Consider the following 14804-nt stretch of genomic DNA (forward strand, 5'->3'; position numbering starts at 1 on the left):
TTGTACCCCCTCATTTCCCCCCGTGCCCGTGGGGTAATGTTGGTGTATGCATCCTCCTCCTCTCTGTCAGGTAATTCTTCAATCATATCAATAGTACAGTGGTGTGTTTTTCCATCCCCTCCATCCTTCCACCCTCTCCTGTTACCCTCTTCTGTTACCATGGGTGTACTCGCCCGTTCTTCCTACCTGCGTCCTAGGAGGTTTCTAAGACTGTCGACATATGTGGTGTGTGCAGGTGTGGGTGTCAGTGGGCGTGGTGCATTAGGTCGTGTTGTTAGAGTGCGTGGCGTCTGTACCGGTGTCGGTGGTACTAGTTGTGACGTTCTACTTGCTACCTCCTTTACCTTCCCCTTACCTTTCATATCTTCCTCCCTTCTTTCGCACGACCATGGTGACTCGTGGTTGGTGCGTGTGATGTACAGTTTCTCTAAACTTTACCCATTGCCATCTCTTCCGCTTTTCCCTAAACATTCTTCCTCCTCGCTACAAAATCCATCAGGAAAAGATAATCCCCAATTCATGCGTTTTCCACCCACTGTCACCATTTTTAGATCTATTAAGTCTGTTTCCTTGTGCTCTTCTCCTTTAAGAGCGGCCCCTTGTGTTGACGTTGTGGCCACCTCCAAATCCTGGCGTGTGTAGGTTCTTACACCATGCCCTACTCGTCTATCTCCATTCTCCTCATCCTTTTCCCCTATTATTTCACCACCTATTTCCTCTCTTTTCCTTTTTAGTTCTTCCAACACCTTCGCACTTACCTTCGCTAATACCCTCTCTTTCTCTTCCCTCCTTTCCCATTTTGCCCGTTCCCTTTTTAATATGCTCTCTGTTACTTTACCTTATTCATGTTTCCTGGTGCTTTCAGATAGTAGTTTCTTTTTCCACAGTTCCATTTCCCTTTCTTTCTCCTTTTCATGTCTCGTTGCTCCGCTCGTGACACCCTTTCTGCTATTGCCTTCATCCGCTCTGCTTCCTTCTTCCTTTCTTCCATTCGTTCCTTCATCCTCTCCTGCTCATCCCTATTCTCCTTTCTCTACTTCTTCCTTCCTAGTGTTTCTTGCTCGAACTGTCCAATCAGTGCACTTTGTGCGTCTCTTAGTTCAGCCAACCTCTGCTCCAACATTTTTTCCTCTGCTTGTGACAGTTGACCTTCTCTTGTCTTACTCACCTATGTCCCTGTCTGTGTGTCACCCATTTCATCCTTTGCCGTCCTTCTCACTATGTCCTCTTCTTCCCCTGTAAGTGTCCCTCGGAGTTTCAGGAGCACCTGTGCTGCTACCCATTCGTCTGGTCCTATGGTTGCGATGTGATCTCCACTTTATTTCCCCCTCTTCCTTCCTGCCTGTGTGTAATTTAAGTTCGTTGTGCTGGTCACCTCCTCCCCCCTATGGTAGCTATCCGTAGGGGCATATGGTGGAGGGCTCTATGCGGGGTTGGAGTACCCCTAGGCGGCCGTCAGTTGTTGTCTGTCGGCTTCTCTAAATTCCGTTACTGGGTACAACCTCACTTCTTCTGTCTTCACTACCTTTGCCAGAGGCATATCGTCTGTCCCTTCCTTTTTCACCTTCTCTTCTGATACCTTACCCGATCCTTCCTTCTCCTTCTTCCTCTCGTCTGCGCATAGTGCGTTGTTGCTCACCGTGCCCATGCTCTCTTCGTTGTCTTTCTCTTCCTTCACTCCCTTCATTTCCCCGCTCCTTTTCTCCTCTGTTGCCCTTTCCACAGTAAACATTCCCATTGCCCCTGGCCTAGCTCCTTGGAACATCTTCCATAAATTGAACACTTCTATATGGTGAGCTAATTTCTTTCCCTTGTACGTGTTGTGTATATATGTCAATAGCGAGTTTTGTGTGTATGAGTCAAAACTACCGTTAGGCGGCCATGGTGTCAGTATTTTGTTGCCTGTACCTTGTGTCCAGTCAATACTGTACTTTATAATTTTCTCCTTGTATGGTGATAGTGACGTACAAATGTGTTGGAGGGGTGTAGTCAAAGCGTTTCCCCTCACCCTAGACCACGACCTGTAATATGTGGCCATGTTACAGCTTTGTTTCCACAATATCAACCTTCTTTACCTGGCTCCGTAAAACTGGGGACTTCCGACCGTCCGCTGAAAGGTAATACAATCGCAAAATATACAGTTCTCTTCCTTTATTGTTTGCCCCCCTTGATGTTACCAGTATGGCCCCCTACGGCCGTGGCGCACGGAGCCCCCTGCGGCTGCATGCCCTATGTGGCATGCTTTTAAAGCCGCCCCACCTTTCCTTCTTCTTCAAACCTCTCCCTCCCCTTTTCCAACCCCCTTGCTGAGCGTGACCGGTGTTCTCCATGCGCGGCCCTCTCACCTCTTCTATCCTGCCCTTCCCTTGTCCTATCCCCTGGCCACTCCTAGATCAACCCGAGATGGTCGCGGTGTCCTATACAAGCCCTACGGGTGACGTCACCAACATCTGCAGACTAATACCGGTAAGAGAATTTTCATGAGATCAGAACACGCAAAATATGCTTAACCCCCTCTTATCTTCTTTAACCCCACAGCTGTCTTCCCACAATACCAATAGTGGAGAATTCAACAATCAATTAACTCATTACAATCGGACTGCGCACGCTGCGTCGCCTCGCATGTGATACGCCCCTTCTCCAGAGGAACTTAACCAACCAATTGTCTTCCGCACTTGGGACCAAAACTAGCTACCTCCTGCGGGAAAACGTCATCTACCTAACGAGCTTGAACACTCAATCGGTAGGGATCCTCATCTATTCATTGATCAAAAACGTCAATTCATAGGAAAACCACACACCCCCTTTACAGGTGCTCGCGACCTGGACATATCAGTGCCTTTGAATAACCACACGTGTTACCTTTTGGCTCCACCCACCTTGCTCTGTGATGCGGTAGAAGACGGCCCTCGTGCCTGTCCTCCCCCGACCCGCACAACATTACATTGCTTGTTGGGTGTGCCATACTCACCAAGTCCTCTTGAGGCGGGGCCGCTCGACTGGGTGCACCCCTCCAAAGCGGCTCGCCACCTCCCCTCGTCTGGACCACGTCTGGACACTCGCCAACCGCGGGCGGGATACTTCTCAATCGGCTCCCGAGGGCCAATATCCGGATTGCGCTGTCCAGTCTTCTCGCAGTTCCGCGATGGTCCTGTAGTCCTCAAAAGGGGGCAACGGCAGAGGGGGCCGTGCTGCCAGGTCACCTCGCTGCAAGGGGCCTTGGACTTGTGCTACCAGGCCAACGGACATCAAACGATCTCAGCAGTGCCTCCAATTTGGGGTGATTCTCCAGGGGCCGGCAGAGCCGTCCACGGACCTCCGGGCTGGGGAGTCCCCAACTCCTCCCATGTCCCCAAAAGGAGTATGAGACACACTCAAGAAGCAAGGCGAGTACTGCTGTTTATTATAGTAACGGCAGGGATGGGTCTCGGCTCGTATGCATCCGGTGAGATTCTCGTTGTTAGTGGGGCTCGCAGGCCCTTTTTACAGCAGTATGACGCGTTACTCGCGTCACTTGGGAAAAATCGTCACAAAACCTATCGCCACTCTGATTGGGTCCCCGAGTGGTAGGGTTAGTATATGTCCCCTATGGGAAAAAATGTTAGTGGATAAGGATGGGTCAGGTGGTACACTTGGGCTGTCCCTAACAGTTGTTACTTTAGAATTGTTACAGGGGGACCCTTGGTGATTGGCTAAGAGTACTGGCGTCAGTAATAAGCTCCCCTGTATTCTGATTGGTTCTCCCGCGAGCCCCCAAGCCTGGGACCATCATCGTTCCCAGCTCGCCGTGTACCTGTCATTAGCAACAATGTGCAACTATGTGTTTGTGCGGATAACGGACAGCTCATGGGCTTGTGAGCGGGTCTTTCCCATCGCTGAAGGTGTCCATCTTGCCGCTTCGTTGTTGCAACCTGTGTCCCAAACGTGGGACCCTGGCGACTGTCTGTCTCATGAGCTTGGCACCTTGTCAGTTCGGCCTGGTCACGTGTGGAGAGACCGTAGCTGGAGCAGAATTATGAGCATTAGTTTTTGTATTCCGCCTCTGAGGGCTTGGCACTTACAGGTGTAACCTTGGTGCTGGGCTCGCGGCATGCGAGTTGCAACATTGTGGCCTTGGCTGTGAGCTCTCGTTGGAGGTTCGTTCTGCATGGTCAGCACTTGTACTCTTGTCGCTGAGAGGATTTTCATGGCGAGGCTCCTGTCTGGGACTCTTGCTTGCGGCCTACTCTGGCCTAGTTCATGGGTGGCGGTACATAATCCATAGTATGGAGGTCGCGGGGCGACAGAGTGTCACAAGCAGCACTAGATATACATGGTGGTGTCGTCATAGGGATGGGTGGTGGGGAAAAGCGTCAGCAAGCATGTACACGAGCTCTTCATGCGTCTTGCGTTTCTGCAGGGCTGTAGAAGGCCTATGTCAAAATAACAATCATGCACGTCAGTGAGTGTGTCAGTCCCCTATGTCATAGCACTGAGTGTGTTCTTCGTGTAGGTTGGTGTGTGAGTGACCAGTGTGCATGGTGGCATGTGTGTTTTTGTCTATTGGCAATGTCGTCATGGCATCTCTAATGATGTGGATACTTATGGCTGTTGTTCTAGTCGAGCTGGTCCAAAGTTGCAGGCATCGGCTTGAGCCTGTCGCGCTGGACACACTCCTCTTATGTTTAGGTTTCTGAACCAGGGTATTTTGTCATCTGGTAGGTAAATGAACTCCTCTCGTGGGGGGTGTCTGGGTCGTGATCCCCTAGGCCATGGTCTGGATGAGATTGGGGGAAGGGTGTTATCCCATTCTCCTACTTCACTTTGTTCAGAGACTCTCTGGCACTTTCCACCTAGGAAGCTTGCTGGCAGAACCTAGCAGGGCATGCTGTGTGCTAGCTGGTACCGGTTCTGGAACTGCTGGATGGGTCCTCGGAATCCAGTATCTCCCTCTGTTCTCTGGGAGATGTTTAGGGGAGGGATCTTGCTTCCCTCTTGGAACTCCTGGCCTTCCTACAGTGGCGGAAGATGTAAGGCAGACTGTATATGGGTGCAAATGAGTCATCCTTCTTACTCCTTTCAAAGTCATTGGATGATCTGCTAAGTGAAGGGCTCAGCCCTCTTTTAAAGCCAAATAGGCCCCAGTGATTGATGCAGGCTAAGCCTACCTTAATGAACCAATCCTGAGTCCCCAATATTCTGTTATGCATGAAGTCATAACCAGAGTGCTTTGCAACAGGAAAGGTAAGGAGGGTACAACATGTACTACTAAGTCCCACCCATCTTCCTGTCTGTTGTGGATCAAAGTGTCTCTCTGGTTAATTGAGCTCTCTGTGACTCCTGATCAAAGTGCAGGTCTCCCTTGAAGTTTGTGGCAAGAACAGACTTTCTGTCTCCATCAAATCACGTACTTCTTCCCTCTAAAAGGGGTTACCGGCAAGGGTTGCCTACTGTAAACAGTTGTCCCAGACATGACATTCACTGCCCTTCATACAGAGGGGTGGGAGCTAGCTTCAAGCTGACACATTGCATATCAAAGAGTTGTTGGTGTTTCCTGTCCCTGGTTTTAGTTCTGTGACCAGGCCTCTTTGCAGGCCTGTTTTCGTTTAACTCTCATCAGTATGTGCTGCCACCACACAGAACTTTGACAATAGAACATTGGGCTGATCCATCAAGCCTTTGATATTTTACCTAGGCTGGCCATGGCCGGAGGAAGGTGTTGCCTTCCCCCTTCAGAGATGCTTTGATGTACCCGTTTCACATTTCAGCTAAATGTGACAGGGAGGACTGCGCCTGAAGGCTGTGTCCCCCCGGAGTACACTTGACTATGTGTTTGTTGTGCGGCGATTTTGTGTTATCAAGGCTGAACCTAGTGACCACTCAGTGCTATGGGAAATTATTCATGCTTACATCTTGGTGTAATAGTAGGTAAGGTACCGAGTTTAAAAGTAAACAACTCCAAAAACACAAAAACAGGCTAGCATAGAGTGACAGAAACATGAGTAGTTTTATGAATCTGTTTGACGGGGCATGGAATAGAATGGGGAGTGATGAAAGGGATGCTACGACTCTTTATGCTATGTTCGCTAAAGTATTGCAAGACACCAGTGTGAGCATTAAGACAATGGAATTCTGTGCAATTTCTTAAAGGGGAAACTATATGCCTGAAATACAAAAACAAAAGAGCGAAATGCGAAGGAGCTACAAGAACAAGTTCAAGAACAAGTTAAAAGGTCTGCGAGTGATGAGATACCAGAGAGCTGGGGGAGTATTTTATCTAATATTTTGAGTTTTTGGCACATTATAAATAAGAAAGAAAATACTCTGGTGGTATTCCATGAATGTCCTGTTTCAGATGAACTATGGGTTTCTCATTTCTCTGAGTTATATCGTTCAGATTTACAACTGTGCAAGCTTGAGGGTGGGCTGGGGCTTTCGGATCTTGACTTTGATTGTGGGGCCATTTAAGCACTCATTCAGAAGCTTAGGTACTTGAGAGCGCTGGGACTGAGTGGTCTCTGCAAGGAAGTCTTAAAAACCAACCACACTATTTGGGCCTCCTTATTACATGGAGTGTTGAAATTTGTTCTTTCCCAACAGAAATTTGCAAACTCACGGCATAATGCCACGATTGTCCCCATATTTAAAAAAGGTGACAAGTACTGCCCCTTCAATTACAGGTCAGTAGCTCCCTGATTCGAAATGGTTTGCCTCCCTAGTCTTGCCTCTCTTGTCTTGCCTAATAAAGGTATCCTTAAACATAACTAAATTGGTTCTTGAAAAGGAGTAGGGACCACAAGAGTCGGCTTTATTATTAAACATTTGCAGCAGAAGGTATGGCAAAATCAAGTCCCAGCCATTTATGCCGTATCCATCGACTTATCAATGGCATTTGATAAGATCGAGAGAAACTTGCTTTGGATTAAACTAAAGTAGAGGGGTATTCCCAACAATCTATTGTCAATCCTGATTAACTTCTACTCACTCACGACATTACGAGTGAGACTAAGTCAAGGGGTCAACACATCTCCAATTATCCAAACATCTTATGGGTTGTGCCAGGCCTGTGTCCTGTTGCCTTTATTATTTAATATCTATCGGTCGGATATTAGAGCGGAACTTGCAGATGCAGTGTTCGTTTCCCCTTCTGTACTTGGGTGCAAGATGTTTTGGGTTACGTACGCAGACGATATCCTGCTCCTGGACCATTCTAGGGCCGGCATCCAATGCCTCCTAAAGGCTTTTCATCAATATGCAACAAAAAAGCATTGATTATTAGCACCACTAAATCATGGCCACCATAGGAAACTTTCAACGAGTTGGATGTTAAATTCCCAAAAAATTGAAGAAACCTGTGTTCCATTGTTCATGAAGTAAAAGGGAAAATGTTTTTGATTGAACAGGTGATTGTTAAGACCAAACGTCTGCTATGCCAAATGAAAGCATTACATCGTCGCTTTGGTACATTTTCACTAAAGCCGTTGTTTTCGTTTTATGAATCCAAGGTGGTTCTGATCATCGACTATGGGTTAGAGGTACACGATCAGTTAACAGAGCAAAATTTTGATTATGTTGAAGGGCTGTTGTGGAAAAGGACTCTGGCCTCCCCAAATCAATTTCTATGGTAGTCATTGGAGCAGAGTTGGATCTGAATTCCCTAAATTCCAATATATTGTCGAAAAGGACCAAATTATGCATGAAGATCTATCAACCACTCTCATATTATAACTTTGAGTGCTCAATCATGTAGCATACATTTGAGCAATGCCTTTACCAGTTTGGAAAAGGCAGCATCCAATAGCATGTTAGCAAGGAAGCAACATTTCCTAGACGACTGAATTAACACTTGTTAAAAATCTAAGAATTATAAGAGTTACAACATTCTAAGTAGGGTGAATCGTAAAATGGGATGTTGTTTGAGCTCCCTGTACCCATCCTGGGCCTTTGCTAGAACCATGCTGTGCTTTCACCTAAATCTATTGCTGAACAAGGAAAATACATTTCGAGGGAAAGTTAAAGTTGTGGGAGATTCAACTTGTAGATATTGCCACTCTTCATTGGAATCAGTAAAACTCTTAGGCCCCCATTACAAGTTTGCTCATCTGGAAAAAAGTGCTGGTAACAACGGTTATCGGCACCCTTTCTGGATCGGCAAACTACAAGTCTGCCAGTAGGGGCGATAAACTACCAGCAGGCCTGATCTGCCGGTAGTTCTGGCCCCTACTGACAGATTTTTCACTGAAGCACCGGCACCGTTAATAACGGTGCCGGTGCTTCAGTGTTCCCATTCCCATGGAGCCCTACGGCACTCCATGGGAATGGGAACTTACTGGCTTTTCGACTTCCGTAATATCCCGGTATTACTGGGATATAGTGCAGCGGAAACAATAAGGTGAATCTGCTACCGGCTCATAATGAGGGCCTTAGTGTGTGATTGTACAGAATTGTTTACACTTAGGAATTACATTTTTGGCCATTTTATGGAGGGAATTAGATTGTATCCTTGGGACTTCCTATGGGATCGTTGTTAAATGGATCATTGTTCTAGATCATTACTAATTGCATTGTACTCCTTTTTACAGAAAATGGGTTTGAAAATGAATTTGTGTTCTTTTCTTTTAATTTGGATATTGATTGATTGAAATCAAGGATTTGTCATTTAAAAACTGAAATTGTAAATATACAAATGAGATGTTTTAAAGTCTATTTATTTAGGCTATAGACACAAATACATTAAAAAATAATAATAATTGTATTATGTAAGCATTTTCCAGGAACTGACATCATATGCCAGTAAGGTTTACCAGCTGTAGCAATATTTTAACGGAAGTGTCTGGCAAATGCCTAGACCATGCATACAGAAAGCCACATGTGTTGACTTTGCCAATGCTTGTTTTAGGTGACACCCTCCAAGTTTGTTTAATGCCTTGTCAAAGTTTTCACATGCACGTTTTTGTCAGTGCCATTGCATTTTAATGTTTGTTTTTAATTTAGTCTGAAAAGGTTGTTATGAGTACCAGCGGAGAGAAAAAGAAATCACAATCTCCATCACAAAATGTGAAAACACTGGTCATGAGTATACATCTGCTCCTTCTGCAGTAACTGCTGGGAAGATGGCAATCATCATTAATACTCCCTGGAAAAGAGCTGAGCTCTGAACTCAACTTAAAAAGTGTAAAAGCTGTAACCAGCTGCCGCAGTGTGAAGCATGTGTTATCTGACAGCAGTAAACACCTTGGCAATGAAAAGAGCAGTGGTTTGTTATACAGTAGTCATATGTATTCCCTTGAAATTCAGTAGTCATATGTATTCCCTTGAAATTTCCTCTCGCATGCCACATTTTCATTACCAAAGGCATTCTTGCATAGTCCTCTGGCTTTCCTTCCTACTGGGTTACACTCCTACTCCTTCTCCACCTTTTGGAAGGTACCCCCATTGCCTGCTGTCCATTTCGGATACACCTACCAAGTGCCTATCCCTGGGCCCCCCTCCACCAGCCCAGGACCCATTTCCTTCGTCTTTTATTTTTCCCTCCCCACCCCTTCCCCTGGCTGCCCACATATGGGTTTTGAACCATGCATACATTCTCTGCATCACACAGAATGCCTTTGACCAGAACCAGCTGCTCGATCACGCTCTCTGTAGTTTTCGGGACAGAAAAAACAAAAACAGAAAAAAGACAGTGAGTTATCTTCCTTCACACGTATGCCAAGTATACACAAAAAGTACATGTATAAATCTGCATGTTGTATGGTGAATAATCACCTCTTACCTATTTATTTCCATCCGTATTGGTAAAGTCATGGGTTAAATCCCCTCCTATTGAATGAATACATATAGGTTACTGTCCGTGTGCCTGCTGACAAACTCATATTTTATGTTTATGTTTTTCCAAGAATTTTATTCTATAACAATACATGTTTATTATTCCTTTTACATGTCTATTGACCCGTATTCTCCAAAAGGCATTATCCGCGATCTGAGAGATAAGATTTACTACAACATCTCTCAGATCGCAGAAGAACGCGGAAGCGGACAGACACACGGCGTAAGCTCAGAGAGATTGAGGTAAACTAGAGGACAGCAGTAACCTGCACAATTACAAAGAACAGGCTGCTGAAACTTTAAATATTTAAATATAGAAATGGGGTGGGATGGAACGCATGCGATCATGCTTTTGTTAATGAACAGTCAAGAACGCACAATGAATGAAGGCAAACTTAACTGGGCAGCAATGGCAACCGGCATAATTAAATAGTGCCTTTAAACATGCAGACTTATACATATACTGCCTTTGCATATTTGGCATACATGTGAAGGAAGATAACGCACTGTCTTCTTTCTGTTTTTGTTTTTTCTGTCTAATGTTTTTTTCAACTGCTTATCTATGCAGTGTGTTTTTCTTTCTTGAACCATCCTCCCCTTCACCCATCCTCAATTTCTGTGATTGTATAAACAATGGCAATGATTTCTTAATATATATATTTTTCTCTGACACAAAAACATGTTTTTCTTTGATTCAATTGTTTCAACATATATATATTTGAACTAACATGTATATGGTTTTTGGTCACTTTGTATTTCCTTGGTGATTCACAATGTTTCTGTAAAATGTAACCAAACACTGTTAATTGACAATCCTCTAAAAATACTACCTTCTATGAATATGAAATGGAAGTCAGTAACCAAACCGTTACTTTTTGCTTGTGAATTAGCCCTGATTTGAGAAAGGCAGTGGAAACGCCGAAACACGTGTCATCGCATGAGCAATCCATACAAACAACCATCCAATAATTTTTTGGGGAATGTACCGTACCTTTGATACAGTGTGGTATTTGAATCTTTTTTGGCGAAAGGCTAACATTAGCCAGAAGAGGAGCCATGCAGAGATGACTCAGGTCCTCCAAAAAGCCCTGGGGGCTTCGTTGGGACAAGGGCCACAGCAGATAGCTCTGATAGAGGACTGGCGCAAGTTCTCACAGGGCCTGGAGGAGATGAAAGGGCTAAAAGCAAAGGGAACAGAAAAGCAGCCCATAGGGCAGAAGAAGCCCACACCCCCTCGGGCACACCACCAAAGAAAGAAGGGTGGTAAAAGAAGGAGAGTAAGAGTAAAGGTGGGGCCTAGCACGGGGCAGGATAAATACTCAGACACCTCTGATGATGGCGAGGGGGACTGGGAGGAAGAATACTCGGAGGAAGAAGAGGTATTTTCCATATCTTCCTCAGAAGAAGAAACCACAAAGCGCCAAAGAAAAAGAGGAAGGAGGGGACAGAGGAGGATGGTGCAGGTGATAATGATTTCTATCCTGAAGCACTAATCTACCTAAGGTCTTCCAAATGGGAGCCGCCAAAAAGAATAGCAGTCTACTTACTTCATCGATGATAAAATGATCACGTTCATGAGTAAGTACACTAAGGACATGAGGAAAGGTCTAGATAGATCCTGGCGTTCATGCCAGGACAAAATGCTCGACATGACAGGGCCCCTCACTAAGATCCTACAGATTGACGAAGAGGCCAGAGAAAAGGGGGAGCCAGTGGACCCGACGATCCTGATTGGGTGGGCCCAAAGGGCAATATGTATGTTGGCAAACGCCAACCACGCTATCACCACGGAGAGAAGGAGGTCTCTGCTGGTAAAGATAGACCCAAAGCTACATGAGATATATTCTTCGGAGTCAGCTTCGACCACGAAAGGAAAACTCTTTGGCGATTCCTTCATTAAAGAGTTAACTAAGTTCGCTAACTCCTATGCAGCGTTGGACAAGGCATAGGCCTCTCTCAAGAGAGTGTTTGGGAGACAGATTTTTGGACGGGTCAGCAGAGGCAGGGGTCGCTCGGCTGACCAATTCCACTTTAACAGATCCTCCCACATCAGAACGCAGTGGTGAGATCAGGAGGATCGAAGACAGACCCCTTTCTTCCTATAAGGATTAGAGGAAGGGGCAGAAGCTGGCGACATGGAGAGCATCAACAAAACAACTCAGGTGAGAGCGAACAACCCACGCTTAATTACCCCAACAGTAGGGGGAAGAATAGCAGAGTTTATACAAAACTGGCTCACTATATCGGGGGATACTTCGATAATAGAAACCGTACAAGTTTTTCACATAGACTTTCTAGAGAAACCTCATCAGAGGAATCTGCCTAGGGGTTTAGAACAAAAGAGGGAAGACAAATGATTGCTGGAAGAAGAGCTGAGAGGGCTAGAAAACAAAAAGGACATAAGACTAGTAACAGATTACTCAAAGGGGTATATAAGCAACATGTTTCTCGTGAAAGGGAAACGCAAGGTAAGACCAATTATAAACTTGAAAGGTCTAAACGAATATGTGGTGTACATGCACTTCGGGATGGAAGGGATATACCTGTTAAGAGATACCTTAATTCAAGGGGATTGGCTTGCCAGAATAGATTTAAAGGATGCATATCTAACCATACCCATAGCAGAGGAACATTGCAGATTCCTAAGGTTAACCTGGGTAGAGGCGACATGGGAGTTTCGATGTCTGCCCTTCGGCCTGGCATCCGCACTATGGTGTTTCACCAAGATGATGAAAACAGTAGTGACGCACCTCAGGAGTCAGGGAATAAGACTCATAATATATTTAGACGACATATGTCTGATGTGTCAGGAGAAAGAAACACTACTAGTAATGGTGCAGAAGACAATAAAATTGTTAGAGGACCTGGGGTTCCTAATAAATTGGGAAAAATCCAAAATAGTACCAGAACAGTCAATAGAATTTCTGTGGTTCATAGTGGACTCTATTAAGGGATCTCTCAGTCTACATATTCCCAAGGTGAACGATATCAAAAAGCTGCTAAGACACACTCTAGTGAAGGGAGAAGTATCACTGAGGGACATTGCAAGGTTAGTGGGTCGCCTAGCGTCATCCATCCAAGCGATATTTCCAGGACCACTACATTACAGGGCACTTCAGAAGTTAAAGATCAGACACCTCAGGAGGGGCGCTTCTTACGAAACAAAGATTACCATCTCCCAAGAAGTGAGGGAAGAGTTGGAATGGTGGCTACATCACATGGATGCATGGAACGGGAGGGCCATGTTTGGTTTATCTCCAGACCTGGACATCGAATCCGAAGCCAGCAGATGGGGCTGAGGAGCCCGATGCGGGTACCTGTCGACAGGAGGCAGGTGGTCGGATCAGGAGACGACTCTCCATATCAACTGTCTGGAGTTGCTAGCAGGGTTCTTCGCAGTGAAATGCTGGACTCAAGAGAGGGCACAATGTTGTGTCTTGCTAAAGATGCACAATGTCGGCAGTTAGATTGGGCGGGACATGATCCAGACTACTGGCAGAACTTGCAAAATATTTCTGGGAACTCTGTCTTCAGAGGGAGGTGTCAGTGACAGTAGAGTACCTGCCGGTGCCATCAGAATGATGTGGCCGATTGGAACTCCAGATAACTCAGGGATGCCAGCGATTGGAAGCTAGACGAGGAAGTGTTTCAAGATCTAATGACTCGATGGGGACCATGCCGCGTCAACCTTTTTGCTTCGAGACTAAACAAAGAGTTACCCTGGTTCTTCAGCTGGAGACAGGACCCAGAGGCAGAGGCGACAGATACCTTCCTACAGCCATGGGGCCACTAAACAAACAACGCATTCCCTCCTTACTCTATGATAGCGAGGACGCTAGCCCAGGTGAGGCGCCAGAAAGCATCCCTAGTACTAGTTACGCCGAACTGGAGAGGGCAAGTGTGGTTTCCCAGTTTACTGGAGTTATGACACCACAACCCAGTGGCGCTCCCAATGACAAATTCATTGTTCGAGACCTCAGGGATCTCAGCCACCCACTAGTGAGGTCAGGCAGACTCAACCTAATAGCATGGGCGAATTTCAGGAGATCTTGGGTTAGGCCAGGACTATCGAATGAGGCTGAAAACATCATTAACTAATCCTGGGCCCCAGGAACACACAGGGCTTGTACATCTGCATGGGCTAGATGGAGTAGCTGGTGTTTGGAGAGGAATATTCATCTCGATGGAACAAATGTAGTACACATATCCAATTTCTTAGCACAGTTGGCAGCCCAGGGGAAGGCATACAGAACTATTAACATGGCCAGGTCCGTGATATCGCCAGGACACCCTAGGATAGAAGGCATAGTGATAGGTGAATATGTCTTGATCTGTAGATTAGTGAAGGGAGTAAAAATGACTAGGCCTCCTAGTGAAAAATATACTCAATTGTGGGATGTAGACAGAGTTTTGAGATTATTTCTATCATGGCCAGATAATCAGGATCTATCCAGGAAGGACATTTCAGGGAAACTAGCCATGCTGCTATGTCTTTTAGCTTGTAAGAGATCATCAGACGTTAGAGCACTAGAAATCAACAGGAAGAGTGTATCACCTAACGGAGAGACCTTTCTCATAACGAGAAGGACCAAGACAGGTTTGAGATCCATATCTTACGAATCTTTTCTGGGACAACCAAAATGATGCCCGGTCAGATGCTTAGCAGCATATGAGGATATGACAAGGGAAGTAAGACCCCCAGGAGTATCTCAATTACCGATAGCAATTTGTAAACCCTTTAAGGCCATAACTCTGGCTATCATAGCCAGATGGCTTAGATGGGTAATGGAACAGGCAGGCATTGATGTAGTAAAATATGGCGCTCACTCAGCTAGAGGAACGATGGCTACCAAGGAATTCAACATAGGGGCCAGAGTAGAAGACATTATGAGGTCGGCAGATTGGTCGAATGAATCGACTTTTAAAACTTTGTATTTTAAACCAACGGAAAGTGTGGCATCGTTAGTGGTGAGTAAGCTTTGAACAATCATAATCCGAGC

The sequence above is a fragment of the Ambystoma mexicanum genome, chromosome 6q (assembly GCF_040938575.1).
Source record: "Ambystoma mexicanum isolate Mex_15411 chromosome 6q, UKY_AmexF1_1, whole genome shotgun sequence".
In the NCBI taxonomy this organism is placed as follows: domain Eukaryota; kingdom Metazoa; phylum Chordata; class Amphibia; order Caudata; family Ambystomatidae; genus Ambystoma; species Ambystoma mexicanum.